Raw genomic sequence first — 16642 nt, 5'->3', positions numbered from 1 at the left:
AATGAGCAAGGAGTGACTGTGTACAGCTTTTCTGCAGGCTGAAACCTGAGTGAGAGATGCTGCGTGAACTGTGGCCCATGTGGGTGAACTGCAGAGGTATAATTTGCCCATTTGGCACTTTCTGCTTGGTTGTACAGTGTCACCTTCTGGGGTATCTGCCCAGCTGACAATGACCCTTCTACTGAGTACCTTATGAGATCTATAGGACTGAGCTCCTGGCAACCATATTTAGGGGACATAAGGCTGGCCCCCATTTCCCACCCCCAGGCATCCTTTTCACTCCCTCATGCATCCCACGAACCTATAACAGTGCCTGAACATTTGAAAGAACTCTCAGGCATGGCGTCTGAGCAACACTGACTTCATCTATGGAACATAGTAAGTTTTCAATAAATATTTGTTGAATTGTTGATCTGGGGACTGAGACTAATGGGGAGCTTCCTCCTGTGCTCAAGGCTGGAAGTATAACCTGTGGACTTGGAAGCTGTGGGCAGCTTCGCCCCATCCTGAGGACTGAGTTGCAGGGGAAGGTGGAGACCCAGGAGACTTGGAGGGATCTGGAGAGTAAGAACTTGGGCTGGCTACCAGGCCTTCCCAAGGCCCAGCTACAAACCACTATCTTTGAATAAATTTCTTTGTGCTTCAACTAGCTCCAGGGTGTTAGCCCACAGCAATGCAGACAATTTGGAAGTCCTCATGAGAAAAGTCTAGGTGTGATTAACAGAAAAGCGGGTCACTCACTACCAGCTGTGCTGCAGCCGAGATGGGTTGCAACCTCTGGGCAGTTCTCAGAGAGCTACCCACTATCCTTCCCTTTCTCTCCCAGCCATCTGAACTCCCAGGTGGGTTCTGACAGTGACATAAGGATACTGGTTTAACACAGTGAAAGCATGAAATGGTTAAACAATAAAACCCCAGTTTCCATAGAAATACTTGATAATATTATACAGGAAATATAGAGCCCATGTCAGAGCTCTAAAAGCATGGTCTTCAGTGGAAAATATTTTTTCTCTTGCCACAGATTAGAGGCAAATAAACACGATTTTTCCCTGCCATGGCTCCATGGAGACACTAAGACAGATACAGCGTGTTTGGAGCAGACAGTTGGAAAAGTGGCAGCTACACCACACAACACAGACTGTGGTCTTCAGTGATTGGTGGCAGGCCGCTCTGCATAGCACATCAGAAGTGGAGGGAACTTCCTCCGCTCTTTGCAACTAAGAATTAATTGATAGAGATAGAGTTGATGAAGTTTTGGTATTTTAAGTCTGAACTTTGAGCATTTACAGGATAACTCACCATTTTCTGGAGTTAATTTTAAATATACCATTGAAAGGAAGCACACACTGGTGTGGAACACAGAGAATTCAGATGACAAAGGAAAATTCCACACAGAATCAGGACTGAAACATTTCCCTTAGCCACGCCTGGCTTAGTATTTCATCAGTACTGAGGAGGAGGAGGATTCGAGGCTGGTCTGCTGCTGTGCTGCGCCACCAAACCCCTCAGCCGCCTCGGGGACTCACAGCAGCCTGGGTTTATTTCCCAGCCCTGGAACCTGTCTGCGGCCCGCGATGCTGGTCTCCTACCTGGGGACAGATGAAAGCAGTTCCTGTGTGGGACATGCTGCGCCCATGGCAGAGGGAAGAGAGAGGGCAGAACCACACCAGGGCTTTCCAAGCTCCAGCTCACAGGGGCCCCGCCACTTCCCACCCACATTTCATTGGCCAGAACAAGTCACAGGACCAAGACTGCCTGCCATGGGGCAGGAAATTCAGTCTCCCGGGGACCACCACCAGGGTGAGGCTGAATCAGGAGGGGCGGTGAAAGTTTGACAGTAATGTAATGTAGCATAGCAAGGATTAGGAATTTCCAGAACCGCACTCTCTATTCATGGTGGTCTGATCTATGTAATTATGCTTAAGTTAATTGTTTGGTGAACAGTTGACAGTCTCAGGCCATAATGTGGGCGTGGCCCTCCTTTTGTGGCTCCCCAACACATGGGTATCATAGACTCCCCCAGGTACTAATAAAAAACACTGGACAGACAAGGTGAACCCCCATTAGCAACTGCAGGCAGGATTCTGAGAGTGGGAAAATGACTTCAATGGGATCCCTCAGAAGGGCGTTTCTCAGACTGTGGTTCGTTTTCCACCTGTAGCAGAATAACCTGGAAAGCAGGTTTAATGTGAACGTTTCTGGGCTCCATCCTAGATATATGGTCTCTGAGTTTCTAGGGGTGGGGTCTGGGAATCTGCATGCAACCAGCATTCCAGGTGGATTCTGATGTAGACCAACCGGAAAATTGCCACCAAATCGAATCCCCCTTTCCCTGGGCTCCGTCCTCTCAGAGTGCCTTACCCTGGATGTCATCGGCTTCTATGCACACCTATACCCACGTGTGGTGGGTCCAGCCAGGACTTGGAATTTTGAGTCAGGAAGAAGGAGGTGCTTTTTATAGAGTATTTTAATGAGGGCCTTTACCCTTCCTTCAAATACAGTTCAGTTCATTATTTTTCTAATAGATCAACATCTGTGAATCATTTTGTTTTTGTCTATTTTTAGAAATGAAATGGGACTACATTGAACAATGTTCTCATAAAAATGTTCTTGTAATAGTAACAATTGTTCTAAAATGTATATTTTAACTGCTTTTCCTTAACCGTGTGCATTTGTAACCAAATCTGTGATGAAAACCGTAAGTTTCCAAATCTGATTTTTGTGAGGTTTGCATATTGTTAAATATGTAAGTTATTGATGTCTAAAATGAAAGAGAAAATTTTAAAGTTTGTATTCTGACTGCACTCTGCCTGTGATTTTCCAGGACTACTTTACAGAGAAAGATAGCAGCGTTCTGTGAGGGGTGATGTCGTGGTGGGGTTCTGGGCAGCGACCTCTGCTGCTGCCTGGGTCATCAAATTCAACACACCTGTGCTTCCGACTACAGGTTTCCTGGCCTCGTGGCGCCTTCACTGGGCCTGGTCTGGCACCGGGTGACATAAACTGCCCAGAGCTGCTAGCTCATTTTAGGGCAGTGCCGCCTGCAAGGAGTTTTGCTAGGTGGCTCTACTTCCCTGAGGACTCTAAGGTCATCACTGGAAGAGGGGACGTTTTGGTAAAATCCCTTCAAGGTCTATTCTGTTGTCTAATTCACACCTCATATATGAATTACTCTCTAAACTTGGTTGAGCGAGACAGTTCATGATATTAAGATCTCAAATGTTATTTTCGAGTTATTTCTGCCTTTTTGAAGTCATGTCTATAGTCAGTGTGAGGAGGAGACATTTACCATAAAATTCAATTGAGAGTAAGGAAGGGAGAGAGAGAGGGAAAGAAGGAAGGAGGAGAACAGTCTCCCTCTTTCATATTTTTTACCAATTAAATAATTTATTGAATAAGTGTATTACCAAGCAAATGCTTTCTAAAAAATCATTTTTAAAGGCCTTTCTATCCAGTCTAATAACAAACACAATAAAGGCAGAGATGCTAGTTTAACGTGTCTGATTTTATATGCCTGTGTATGTTTTAGTCTGCAAATATGTCATCGAGTGACAGAGAACATCTAATGCAACCATTCCTACAGCACTAGTAAAGAAATTTCTAAGAAAGAAAGCTTTTACAGACCCTGTCTTTTATACCCAACCCCAAGGCAGGAGCAGTGGGGTAGTAGGCAGGGAGAGAGTGGCAGGGAGGGTTGGGACAGGGAGGGAAGAAGGAATGGAAAGAAAGAAAACTGCTTTGTCCGCTTTGCCTCCATTTTGCCTATACTGTGCTAACCTGGCCTCACAGCACCTCTCAGCTGAATCCAAACATTCTCATTTCTGTGTCCCTCCAATAAAGGGCTCTCTTGCCTGTGGCTCCCAAATTCTGCAAATTGAACACAGCCCAATACATGTCATGAGCTGAAAACCATCCTGCCCCAGGAACTTCTAGGTCCACAGGAGGTTGGCACAGAGAAGGACAGAGGGCGGCATGAAGTCTAAACTCAGTCATCATTGTCATGAAATTGTCATGGAAATTTGCTGGAAAGGATCTGCTCCCTTTATAGTGACCTAAAAGCAACAGCCTGTTAACGTGGCATTGCAGAGCCCCATGTGAGTGGCAGACACCGTGCCAACTCGAGGCACTGTTTCATATTCAGCTAATGTAGACTTAATTTAGTTTCTTGGGATTAGAATGTTTCAGCATTGCCTTATAAAAATATTCCATTCTGGTTCTTGGGCAGAGCAGCAGTTCAGAAAAGCTGCAAGGTTTTAGCTGCCAGTTTCTCTTGCATTCCTGTTTTTGCCTGTAATTTCTAAAGACTAGTAAGTAGACATGGCACTTTACAAATACACAAAGACAAGGGCCTGGCCTTTGGTCAAAAAAACACAACCCAAATGAAAATAATCCAAGCAGAAGCAGTTACAGACAGTTTGTTGGGGGAGGGCATTAGCTTAGGAAAGCTAAGTTTTAAGTATTTCTGTTTTTGTTTTTGCTTTGAAATGGGAGTGATTTGAAGGGCCAGGGGGCAGCCACGTCCAAGGTTTGCTCTGTGTTTAATCGACACTTGCTCGTGGTCTTGGGAGGTCACTCAGTTCACACTGACCACCCCCCCAAATAAATTTTCTTTTTTTTCCCTTTTCTCCAATCACTTCATGGCTGACCTCAGGTCCCCAGACAAATGTAGGCTTAAATGAGATAAAGTGTTTTCCAAGGCATTATGCCTCCATTGTAGAAAATCTTCTTGAACACAGAGCATACCTCTATCAGGAGAAGACCGGACCTGAAGTCACATCCCTAACTGATTGTTTTATTTGCCTTCATCAGAGAGCTCTACCGACTGCATCAAGCAAGAGTCAGGCGTGTTCAACTTCCTCAAAATAAGCCAGTTACCCGGCACTGTGGCATAGTTAATCCAAGACACATTTTTATGCAAACCTCAAGTTATAACCCACATATGGTGGCAGATTAATATCCTAAGACTCTAAATTGAACCAGTTATATAGTTGGAGGTGGATCTATCATAATCTGGAAAACTTTTCTTTTACTGGTCTATTTTAACAAGTGTAGGGAGGAAATAAAACTAAAAAAGCATAAACTGTTTTACATTTTGAATTGAACTTTGATAAAAATGGAAATACTCCAAAGTAAAAAAATACTGGCAAAGGAGGAAGGAAAGATGCAAACAGAAATAAAGGAGAAAATGTGGAAATAAAAAGGTTTTGTTACTGCTTTTATATTTCCTGATTTAGTTAAGTTAAAAAAGGCAGGATACACAATCATATAGAGACATGATCCCTAATGAAAGAGACAAACAGACAAAGGGGCAGAGAAAGACCCAAAGAGACAGAGACAGACAGACAAAGAGAGAAGTCAAAGACTAAAATGAAATAGATCAGAACAGACCCCATGATTATCCTTGGGAACTGGGATTATGGGTAACTTTCAAAGGAACAGGGAGCACTCACACACACACACACCCATTTTGAATACAGTGCACAGATAGGTATAAAGACTTTTCTGGCCTTAACATACATTCCCTAGGCTGCAGTAGCAGTTGACAAAATGCAGTGTTCTTTAGCGCTGACCTATTGCAAATTATTGCCATTGCCGTCAGTGGACACCATCTGCTGTCAGTGACGTGTTGCATTATACGTCATGTGCGCAACATAATGTGAGCTTAACACAGTGGAAGCTGACGTGTTATGCAGAAGCCAGGCTCACCCTGCTGTTGGCTTTAATTGTATCAGTTTGTTTCAGGAGCCATGGTCTCTAGAGTTTGAGCCATTCCAGTTCCTGGAAGAGCTAAAGCTAGGAGAGGAGGCAGAAATTTGCTCTGAACAATTTGTTCCTCCCATATCATTATGTTGGCTGCACAATGTCTCCCCTGCAAACTTTTCTGTTTCCTTGGCATTTGTTCTTTGGATCACTTTGTGGGTAAAAGGTACCCTTGGAGCCAGACTCTAAATAGTTATCCTGCTCATGCCGCCTAAAATATTTTCTCCATTTTTTTCTTGAAATCCTTGAATTAGAGGTTTATTCAGGTGAGTAAGATACTTTACACAGAAAAGCAAATCCCTGAGCATAACGGTTTAATCAGATTGCTTCCCTTCTGACACCTAGTCTGCTCAATTGGCAAATGGACATTCTGATGATTTATAAAGGGAGCTGAGTGGCAGGTAGAGATGGGAGGATGCAGCTCGTGGATTAAGGCAGTAGGTGGGAGCTTTGATGCTGGGGGGCTGAGGAAGGTGGCACAAATGGATTTGAGAGGCAGCAGCCACCTCCACTCTCCCTCTCCACAAACCTCTAATTCTCCCTCCTCCCTCTGAATTTGCTTCTCTCCCCCAACTCAGGCAGCAATCCAAGCTCCTGCACTGCACTGTCCTGCATCCCCCGCACCCTCCCATCTGGGGCCAAGCCCCCTGCCTGCTGGATCCCCTCCACTGCCTTCCCAGGGGCCTCACTTGGGCTCCACCTCTCTGTCTCCAGCATTTGCAACCTCTCTTTCATCACTGGCTCCTTTAGTCTGATGCTGACTTCACAAACAGAAAGTACTCTCCCTAAGTGTGAACTTACTCAAGCTCTGACCTCCCTCCGTCAGCCAGGTTTTCGGGAAGGGATGCTTGCCCTCCTGTTTCCACGTCTTCACCTGCACTGACTTCTCACCCCCTGCTTGCCTCCCTGCTCTGAATCTGCTCTTGCCCAAATCACCAGTGACACTGGGACAACATACAATGGAAACTCCGAGTCTTGGCCTATATGATGACCCCAAAGTCCTTGACCTTGGTGACCTCTTTCTACTTTCCTGACTCTTTTCCTTGGTTTCTTTGGTCCTACTCTCCCTTTGGTCCTACTCTCATTATCCACATGCTGATAACTCCCAGGTCTCTACTCTCAGCCCAGACTGTCCTCTTGAGCTGCATGCCCCATACCCGACTGCCCATAGGACAACCCACATCTCACAGACATGTCAGTCAAGATTTCCAAAACAGAGCCCACCGCATTCTGCCCCCCACCCCCACTCCACCAGCCTCATGTCTTATGTCCTGGGGATTTTGTCTACTCAGACTCCTCTGCTTAGACGGCACTCCACTTCCCCTTGACCCTCTGGCCCCTTCACCTGGCTGTTATTCATCCTTTAGGTCTCAAGTTAGATGTCACTTCTTCTGGGAAACCTTTCTTGATATCTCAAGTCTGAGGCAGGTGATCCTAAGATTTCAGCAGCTTCCACTTGTAATTCTTGATTAAGTCACACCTTTCCCACTAAAATATTTGCTCCCCAAGGCAAAGATCTTTCAGTCTTGTTCATTGTATCCCTTGACCCAGCATGATGTCTGGCCCATAGGATGCTCAACAAAAATGCTTTTATTTGAAAAAAATAAACATCCCATTTCTAACATACAAGCAGCCAAGAAAGGGAGTTAGAGGGTCTCCTTCCCCTGCCTAGTCTTCCCCCACACCACAGTCCCTATAATAAGATCCAGGCTCCACTAGCCAGAGGAGCTCCCTGTGTCTCACTCTTCAACTTAGCCACGGGCTGTGCAGCTTTGTATGTATCCCCCCGTTGCTCTTTCCACCATGTGTAATGCATTTTTTTCCTGTGAGAAAATATACTCTTAGTTCTTAACAATTTTTAAATGAGATTTTGTCATATTTTTAAAATTTGAGTGCTATCTCTACCATATGTAAATATGGACCATGCAGTACAAATTCATTCTCGGTTGGTTCTTCTGAGTGAAATAAATAACTTTGTCACATGATAATTCTTCAAAGCAACTTGGCTTATGTCTAAGTTTTTGTTTTCCCAACTTTGGAATCTAACTTTGCTAAACAAAAATGTTCAATTCCAATGTGGTCATTTTGAAAATGCATTTTTAAAGTACCAAGTGCACAATCGTTTTTCCTTTTGCGTTGGCTGGTTATGAAGATTTCATAGATCCTAGTACATATACTCTGGTGTTTTAATTAATGCTTGTGGCTGAATTATGAAAGGAAGAAAATATTTTAATAAGCTTATTCAAATGAGTCATATGACTTCTCCAACTGAAGCCACAACACTCAACACTGTGCACTGTAGGACATTTGTCTGTCTCTTTCCAGAGAGTATGGGATCTTAACAGCAAATTTGAAAATAACAGAGCTACACTCACCACCAAGTTGGCAAAAGACTTGTCCTGGGCCCTTTCTGCTTCCACTGCTACATCAAAGGACAGCAGCTGCTTATGAGATCCTGTTACCCTGTAGCATACCTCTCTAAACAGGGTACCTGATGGGAACAGGAGTAAACCATTGCAGCTCTTTGTCCGAAGAAAGGCATTCACAGTGGGGCTAAGAGAAGTGTGAAGAAAATGGAGGGAAAAAGTGGTCTGTGAACAGTCAAATTTTTCTGGCTCTGTCTGCAACCATTGGGTAAGATTTGTTCTTGGCATCACATGAATGCTCTTCCTTCCAACAGAACTTTCAAGAAAGTGCCTCATCCCACTGCTCAGATAACCATGGCCCATTATCTCCACTTGAGAATAATTTTAGTATATGTTTTACATCTAAAACCAATACAATATACATATCAACTCTATTCCAATAAAAAAAGTTAAAAAAAAACTTTATGAGCACTTTTTTCTCCTTCACTTTTCTCGCTCATTTTCTAAGGCTTTGCTCTTGACCTGACCTGAACTTGCTTTTCATCTTTATTTTGTTTTCTGGGGTAGACAACTGAATGGAATATAGGTCAGAGGCCGGGACCATGCCCTGCTTCTCTATGTCCCTGTGATTTCCCTCCTTCATCCCGTGGGTCCCAATCAGAGGTTTCCCTTTAATGCCCATCACCCATTAATCATGAAGGAAGGCATCCTGTTCCCTTTATTCTACGGAGGGGTTTCTCTTCTTGTCTTCTGCAGCCCCCTGCAAGGTGCTGAGGACATATTAAGGGTTCCATTAATATTTAAGTCAAGGCTACGCAGTGTGGTTCAGGGACCAGCAGCATGGCCCCACTTGGGAGCTATGGAGAGGTGAAAATTCTCAGGTTTGTGCTAAACCTACTGACTCAGGATCTCTGAGAGTGGAGCCCAGGAATCTGTGTGCTAACAAGCTCTCTGTATAAGTCATTCCTCCACTGCATGAGAACCACTGTCTCAACTGACAGCCGTATGCATGAAGGGGCAGTGATGGCGGATTGTGTGTTTCTTCCAGTTACCAGGCAAAGGGAATCAAACACCTGGGTAGCAGGTTACAAGTTTCTCCTGGCCAACCAGACAACTCTGCCCAAAATGCTAAACAGTTTTCCAAAATCAGCATTAAGGATTAAGGACCAAAGTTCAGCAGCTGGGAAATTTCTCTTGAAAGTTCGAGAACTTCTTTTCTTTTCTCCTGCTGCCTTCCCTGCCCCACCACCACTTTGCAGCACCTGGTCTGCTGCGTTCATTATCTGGCTATGCCGTGTCCTCAATGTTGCCCTTGCCCATTTGGGGGTTCCTGAATTTCCAGTAATCTAGAACTGACTCACACCCCCTTCCAAGGCTTAGCTTTGCCAGTGAACAAATATTTATCAAGCACTGGATATGTGCACAGTTTCATTAGCCCCCAAGACCTCCTCTGCCCACTGCTGCAGGCTCTCTGCGGAATCCAGCCTTGGAGACTGCCTGACCCGCAGCCGGGCACAGTCACTGCAGCTGAGGGGGTGACAGCTGGACCCTGAGCACCCTCTGCTCTAGCAACTTACAAACTATCGGGTTGAATGACCATATTAGAACATCTACACAGAGTGTAAGACAGCAGTATTTTATTAGTATGAGTGCATTTTGAAGTTAAAATGAAGTTGAATTGTAGGTTAAGCAATGAGTATAACAAGGCAATTTGACCCACCAAACTGAAGTTAGGTGGATAAGAGCAGTCACGTCTGCCTCTAAATCTAGTTTATTTCTGGAATAGGTGGTTGCACAATATTGAGGGAAAAAACTCCTCATTCAGATAAGTAATTTCACATGGTAACAGTTTTTATTTATTTATTTAAAGAGAACTTTCTTTGCAACCCTGGGGTGCTCTTCCATTAGACAGATGGCAGGACAGCCTTACTCCCAGGTTTACCCATGAAGAGGTGTTTATATGGCATTATTATGAACATGGTGACAGTTTTTAGTGGGTTAAAACTTGGCACCAGTCATATATGATTATGCCCTTTTTTAATATAGTTGGAAAAAAATTTGTGTGTAGTTTAAATCAAATGTCTGTGGAAGCAAAATCTTTGCAGCCTTCAGGGCTCTAAGCACAACAGTCACTTCACAGACGAGAGACTGAGACAAGAGAGCGAAGTCACTTACTCGGGTCCCATGGCATTTTGGTGTCAGTGCTGGCTGCGTCTCTCACATCACCAGACTTCAGTTTTTTCTTTCAAGTTTCTCATGGACATCTGAGCCCCCATGTTGATTCCCAGTGCCTTTTGCTCAGGGCTGAATCTTCCAGAGCAGGAGCTCTGTTTATCCTGCTTAAATGAATTACAGAATGGAATTTTCCCAGAGCCATCTCTCATCTTCAACTGGAGGCTGCTGGGCAGGGAGGGCTGGGCAGGAATGAAGATCCTGCTAAAGTGACTCTGCCTCTTCCTGGTATCTGACCATGGACTGGCACACACAGTCCTCTTAAAATAATCCGGTTTCCTTTCAGCAGCCTGGGTTTGGCATACTTACCACACTCTGCTCAACTATTCTTTCATCAGGCCTAGTCTCAGAAAGCACTTGCCCATTTAGATGAACTGCAGCTGGCATGTTCTCAATTTAGCTAACAAAGATATTATTCTAGCAATGTGGGGGGCAGGGGAATGGAGCAGACAAATGGAGAGGGCTTGGAGGAAAAGCAAATCTAACCCAGCATCAACCGACGGCCTCAGATATTGCACACAGGCTGCACCTCACAAGTCCTTTCACCTCGCAGCAAGCTGCTTTGAGACCAGCACCCCAGGGAGAGAGCCTTAACAGGGCGAAGGCAGGGCATTCTTGGAAAGAATGGAACCGCACTGGCAGGGTTACTGCTTAGTGAACAAAGGTCTCCAGAGCTTTTCTCCACCTCAGCAGTCTGGCTTTGCCTTGCACCTCGGAGAACTGGCAGCAGCTCTTTCTGGAGAGCCACGGCCCCGGGCTGGGGTGGCTCCCTCTGCTCAGAGATGAAGCCCTGCGCACCTCCACACAGCTTTGGGGGCTAAACAGGTTTCAGGCATGTCATCAGGAGACAGAAATTCAGTCATGGCAGCCCCAAACAACTCACCCAATAAAGCCTCTCAGGTCTCCTAGCAACTTGCTGTGCTTGGATTTTTCCAACTATTTTTGCAAAGTGGAATTTAATTTAAAAAATAATGAGGACCCTGTCAGTAAAGCCATAAAGGCTGAACACAGAGGTTTAGCTGACACTGATCCCTCTCACTGCCTCACCTTTTGAGGAAAACTGGCCCGGGTCCGACTGTGATTTATTCTTTACTTCCTGTTAGAATTAGAATCAAATGGATTGCTTTAATATTTTTGTCTCTCACAAAGAAAAGCAATAAATCTCAGAAGGCTACATGCTGTTATTTTCAGGCCTAACCTCTCTCACATAATCACCCCACAGAAGATACTGCTGGTTTCTTCCCCAGTATCCTTTGTTGGGAGCCACACAAAGACAACAAGATGGCCACAGTTCATGAGGTTCCTGCTTCACTTCCTGGAGATTAGCTGCGAGCCCGCGCGCGCCAACAAGAAAGCCCGCGCGCGCCAAGAGATACTCTTCTCCCCCTCCTTCCCCATTATCATATGCCCATCAGAATGTAACTCGCTGCGCCATCCCTGCTGTGCAGCCAATCCCCTGCTTACAAGTATCCTATGGCCCACTCTGCCCCTGAACATTAGTATATATGTACCCCCGTCTTACAATAAAATTTGAAGGCTTGATCAGAACATTGTCTTGTCTTCGCTCTTCTCTCGCCCCCATTTTCTTTCAGGTCGGATCTCCCTCGTCCCCACAAATAACTAGGTCCCGCTGGACGGGACAAGTGGCGCCCAACGTGGGGCACGAGGTGCAGATCCTTCACAGGCGGACCCCCGAGTGAGATATCGTCTGCGCAGACCCCTTCTTGATGAAACAATAGGAGACGCCTTTCGCCGCTCACGGAGGTCGTCGTCCCTGGTGAGTACCGGCCGCCTTACAAGAAAATGGGAACTAAATTAAGTAAAGAAGCGGTCTTCATAAGAGACCTAAAAAGTTCACTTAGGGAGAGAGGAGTTCGAGTTAAAAAGAAAGACTTGGTAAAGTTTTTTATTTTTGTTGATGAAGTCTGTCCGTAGTTTATCATTAATGGCCCCGAAATTCATCCTAAAAAATGGCAGAAAGTAGGTAGAGATTTAAATGATTATCTTATCAAAAACGGCCCTGACTCTGTTCCTGTTTCAGTATTTTCCTATTGGGGTCTTATCAGAGATATTGTTGAAAATACTGACCCTGATAAACGTCAACTCTTGTCAGTAGCAGAATATTGCCTCCGCCCCCTATCTCGGGCGGCCTCAAAATTGTCTCTTTCGAGTGATCCCCCTGCTCCAAAATCGGCTAAATCCCCCTCCCCTAGCCCGACACCATCTTTGCTCGGTGCCCTCCATGATACCCCTCCCAAATGTTGCATTTATCCGCCTCTCCCTCGAGATTCGGACTTTGTCGATACACAAAAAGTTTTTCCAGTCGTGACTAAGAGCCAAAATGGCGAGCCTTTAGATCCGGGAGACGCAGCTGAACTAGAAGACGAGGCGGCCAAGTATCACAACCCAGATTGGCCCCTTGCCGCCCCGTCGCTTAACCTCCCTTCTTACACACCCCCAGTTTTGAAAGGAGCCTCTTACACTCCCCCTATTCGGCCTCCCAATGTTTGCGCCCCGGCCTTTTTGCCCCCGTCGGCCCCTCCGCTACCCCCTCCGGCTCCCGGTCCTGTTAGCCCCCCTACCAGCACTGAAGACCTAATAGCACAGATAGTAGAACAAAGAATAACTTGCCATCTCCAAAAATTAGTTGTCTCCCAACCAGTTCGTCCCGCGTTATATTCGCAAAGGGGCCTCTCTAAGAAACCGCTTACAGCCACAAAACCTAATAAACAACCTAAAAAACTGCTCTTTCCTGTTCTTACCCGAGCCTCCGCCCGCTCTGGCCCCACCTCCACAACACATAGTCCGGAAGAGGGCGATCTTAAAAGCGACGGCGAAGACGCCCCTGCTGCTCAGGAAATAGAAAGTGAGGGAGAGGAGCAGGCTGAGCCAGAGCCGGCCGAGCCTGCTGATGGCCCTAGAGAATTTCACAAAATCCATTTCAAAAGCTTAAAAGAGCTGAACGCGGCCGTTAAAGCTTATGGCCCCAATGCCCCTTTTACCCTTTCTGTTCTTGATTCGCTGTCTCGAGGAGGACATTTACTCCCAGGTGAATGGCTGCGTACAGTCCAGGCTGTGCTTACCCGTGGTCAGTTTTTAACTTGGAAGGCAGATTTTGCTGACCGTTGTCAGACCATCGCTGCTGCCAATGTAAAAGACCCTCATTCCCCAACAGCGTCCTGGACTTTTGATAAGCTTACGGGACAGGGCAGATATATCTCTGAAACCAGGCAGCAGCGCCTTCCCCTTGGTCTTTTATCTCAAGTGAAAGATGCCGCTTTGGGCGCTTGGATATCACTCCCTGCTTCCGGGACTGCTAACACTCCTCTAACTAAGATCACTCAAAGCTCGCAAGAAGACTATAGCGAATTTGTTAGCAGACTGTTAGAGGCCGCCGAAAGGACCCTTGGTTCCGCGGCTGCCAATGATAAGATTGTAAAACAGCTAGCCTATGAAAACGCCAATTCGGCATGTCGAGCCGTCCTCCGCGGTAAGACTCGAGACAAAACTCTTGATGAAATGCTGAGAATGTGTAGAGATGTTGATCCTTTTACATCCAAAGTCCAAGCCCTTTTAGCTGTAGGTGCCGCTGTTCAAACTCCCCCGGCTTCTTATCCTCCTTCCTTCCCCAGGGGCGCACCGCCTATGCGTAACTGCTTTAAATGTGGACAGCCAAGCCATTTCGCTCGCCAATGCCCTACCACAGCTCCTCCTCCTAGAGTTGGGTCAGTCCCCGGTATTTGCCCTCGCTGCCATAAGGGGCGGCACTGGGCCAAAGAGTGCCGTAACAATCCAACAAATCCTTTTTACAGTACCACAAATCCTTTCACCCCCCCTTTTCAGGGAAACGGGCTGAGGGGCCAGCCCCGGGCCCCCCAGCCAATTCCATTTCAGCCGGCCTCGGGGAACAGCCTAGCTGTAGCACTCCCGCCCTCTATCGGGCCACACCCGGGAGTGCAGGACTTGACCTCTGTGCCTCCTCCTCAACAATATTAACGCCTGAGGAGGGAATTACAATTATTTCCACAGGAATTTATGGCCCACCTCCCAAAGATACTTATTTTCTAATTTTAGGGCGAGCTTCCACCACAATAAACGGCCTTATTGTCCACCCTTCCTTAGTTGACAATGACTATACTGGAGAAATAAAAATTCTTGCTAGTGCCCCCCAGTGCCCTGTCAGCATTATGAAAGGTCAGCGCCTTGCGCAGGCGCTCCCCCTCCCTTTAAGTACATCTCACCCTGCTATTCATAAGCAGCGAGGCTCCTCTACCCCAGGTTCTTCAGACTTATATTGGATCCAAGCTATTACTAAAGAACGCCCCACTCTTAAACTTAAGATCCAAGGAAAAGTATTTGAAGGAATTTTAGATTCGGGGGCCGACTCTACGGTCATATCTCAGGCTTCATGGCCCTCCAGCTGGCCCTTACACGCTTCCTTGACCCATCTACAAGGAATTGGGCAGTCAAGAAACACCTTACAGAGCTCACAGTTATTAAACTGGGAAGATGAAGAAGGAAATACCGGATTCATTCAACCCTTCGTAGTTCCTGGGTTGCCGGTAAATCTTTGGGGAAGAGATATCCTCTCTCAAATGAAAGTCATCATGTGTAGCCCTAATGAAGTTGTAACACAGCAGATGCTTTCACAGGGTTACCTCCCTGGTCAGGGGTTGGGCAAACTAAAACAGGGAGATCCCAACCCGATACTGGCCACGCCTAAGATAGACCGCTCAGGTTTAGGGTTTGAAAAACATTTTTCGTAAGGGCCGTTGCTCCTCCTGCACTCCAGGCAGACAAGATTACTTGGAAAAGTGATGTTCCTGTCTAGATCGATCAATGGCCCCTTACCACTACAAAATTAAATGCAGCCATAGAGTTAGTGCAGGAACAGCTGGCTGCTGGACATATTGAACCTTCTACATCCCCTTGGAACACCCCAATCTTTGTAATCCAAAAGAAATCAGGCAAGTGGAGGCTCCTACAAGACCTCAGGGCGGTTAATAAGACTATGGTCTCTATGGGCGCATTACAACCGGGAATTCCCTCTCCAATAGCCATCCCTAAAGGGCATGTCAAATTAGTAATTGATCTAAAAGATTGTTTTTTCTCCATACCTTTGCATCCTGATGATTGCAAACGTTTTGCCTTTAGTATACCCATTACCAATTGTGTAGGGCCTTCTCCCCGGTTTCAGTGGAGAGTTCTCCCACAAGGAATGGCCAACAGTCCTACTCTTTGCCAAAAGTTTGTAGCCCAGACTATAGACCCCTTTAGGTTGCTCTTCCCCACTTTGTATATTATCCATTATATGGATGATATTCTTCTTGCCGGTCCTGACCAGCAACAGCTCTATGCGGCCAGTCAACAGCTAGTCACTGCCCTCCGAGATCGAGGACTACAAATTTCCCCAGAAAAAGTCCAGGTCCACCCCCCCCAACTATTTTTAGGCTTTGAATTATTTTCTAATAAAATCCTCACTCAAAAAATTCAGTTAAAGAGAAGCTCCTTAAACACTCTTAATGATTTTCAGCGTCTGCTAGGAGACATCAACTGGCTCAGGCCTTATTTAAAGCTGACCACCGGAGAGTTAAAGCCCTTGTTTGATGTCCTACGTGGAGACCCTGATCCTTCCTCCCCCCGCTCGCTTTCATCAGAAGCACAAAGGGCATTAACCATTGTAGAGCAGGCTATTTCTGAACAGACCATTAGCTACTTCTCTCCACATCTAAGTTTGTGGCTGCTCATTTTCCCTACCCCCTTCTCCCCTACAGGAGTCCTTTGGCAAAACCATCCACTATTTTGGGTTCATTTGCCAGCCTCCCCCCCTAGAGTCTTAGCTACCTATCCTCAATTAGTTGCTGCCCTTTTACGTTTAGGCCGAGAGGCAGCTCTCAAGCTGTTTGGGAGAGACCCTGAAGTTATAACCCTCCCATACAATACATCTCAATTACAATGGCTTATTCAACATGATGATGATTGGGCAATTAGCTGCACCTCCTTCCATGGGACAATAGATAATCATTACCCTGCAGACAGATTAGTCCAGTTCCTTCAAAAGACCCCGGTTGTCTTTCCCAAAAGGAATAAAACCACGCCAATTGCTGGGGCCGTGATAGTGTTCTCTGATGGGTCCTCCTCCGGTATAGCCGCTTTCAGTATTAATGGGCAAGTTACTCGAATACAGACAGACCTCTCTTCTGCACAACTTGTTGAACTAACTGCAATAATCAAAGTTTTTGAGCTTTTAATAGATGCCCCCTTTAACCTTTACACTGACAGTG

The sequence above is a fragment of the Manis pentadactyla genome, chromosome 2 (genome assembly GCF_030020395.1).
Source record: "Manis pentadactyla isolate mManPen7 chromosome 2, mManPen7.hap1, whole genome shotgun sequence".
Classification (NCBI taxonomy): domain Eukaryota; kingdom Metazoa; phylum Chordata; class Mammalia; order Pholidota; family Manidae; genus Manis; species Manis pentadactyla.
Note: the sequence above shows the minus strand (reverse complement) of the source record.